Source organism: Enhydra lutris, unplaced genomic scaffold, assembly GCF_002288905.1.
Source record: "Enhydra lutris kenyoni isolate GAN:26980312 unplaced genomic scaffold, ASM228890v2 scaffoldscaffold9, whole genome shotgun sequence".
Classification (NCBI taxonomy): domain Eukaryota; kingdom Metazoa; phylum Chordata; class Mammalia; order Carnivora; family Mustelidae; genus Enhydra; species Enhydra lutris.
Window position 1 is genome coordinate 60,457,776 of NW_019154093.1, and position 1,490 is coordinate 60,459,265.

General features: G+C 39.3%; 1 protein-coding gene across 2 annotated transcripts in view; it reads left to right on the forward strand.

Annotated features, from left to right (window-relative positions):
* LOC111143025 (ATP binding cassette subfamily D member 3) overlaps nt 1–1,490 on the forward strand; it is an 84,600-nt gene that overhangs the window by 19,007 nt on the left and 64,103 nt on the right. The window lies entirely within an intron of this gene.

The following is a 1,490-nucleotide window of genomic DNA, read 5'->3' on the forward strand; positions in this document are numbered from 1 at the left end:
GATGGCCAACAGACACATGAAAAAGTGCTCCACATCACTCGGCATCAGGGAAATACAAATCAAAATCACAATGAGATAACACCTCACACCAGTCAGAATGGCTAAAATTAACAAGTCAAGAAATGACAGATGCTGGCGAGGATGCGGAGAAAGGGGAACCCTCCTACGCTGTTGGTGGGAATGCAAGGTGGTGCAGCCACTCTGGAAAAGAGCATGAAGGTTCCTCAAAAAGTTGAAAATAGAGCTACTCTACCCTAAATATACAAATATACTCTACCCTAAATATACAAATGTAGTGATCCGAAGGGGCACTTGCACTCGAATGTTTATAGCAGCTATGTCCACAATAGCCAAACTATGGAAAGAACCTAGATGTCCATCAACAAATGAATGGATAAAGAAGAGGTGGTATATATATATATACACAATGGAATACTATGCAGCCATCAAAAGAAATGAAATCTTGCCATTTACAATGGCATGGATGGAACTAGAGGGTATTATGCTTAGCAAAATAAGTCAATCAGAGAAAGACAATTATCATATGATCTCCCTGATACGAGGAAGTTGAGAGGCAACGTTGGGGGTTTGGGGGTAGGAGAAGAATAAATGAAACAAGTTGGAATCAGGAGGGAGACAAACCATAAGAGACTCTTAATCTCACAAAACAAACTGAGGATTGCCAGGGGTGGGGGGAGGGAGAGGATGGTGGGGTTATGGACATTGGGGAAGGAATGGGCTATGGTGAGTGCTGTGAAGTGTATAAACCTGGCGATTCACAGACCTGTACCCCTGGGGCTAATAATACATTATATGTTAATAAAAAAATTAAAAAAATAAAGCTGCTATGAATATTTGTGTAGAGTTCGTATATGGACATATGCTTTCAGGTCCCTTGAGTAGATACTTAGTAGTGGATTGTATGGTAGATGTATGTTTAACTTTTTAGGAAACTTGCCACTGTTTTCCAAAGTGTTTTTGTATCCTTTTATATTCCCGTTAGCGGTATGGAAGATTCCAGGTGTTCCACATCCTTGGTAACTCTTGGTGTGATCTGTCTTTTTAATCTGAGCCATTCTAGTGGATGTATGCAGTGGTTTCTCACTGTGGTCTTAAAAGGGAACATTTGAGCATTTTCATGTGTTTATTTTCCATCCATACATGTTCTTTGACACAGTGTCTATTTAAATCTTCAAATGAATTGTCTTAGTCCACTCTAAGAGTTTTTTATGTATTCTGAATATAAGGTTTTTCTTGTATGTTTTACAGATATTTTCTTAATAATATTTTAAAGAGCAAAATTTTGATGAAGTCCAGTTTGTTGATTTTTTTTTTTAAGATTTTATTTATTTATTTGAGAGAGGGAGAGAGAGCATGAGAATGGAGAAGCAGACTCCCCAAGGAGCTGGGAGCCTGATGTGGGACTCGATCCCAGAACTCCAGGATCATGACCTGAGCTGAAGGCAGTGGCTTAACCAACTGAGCCACCC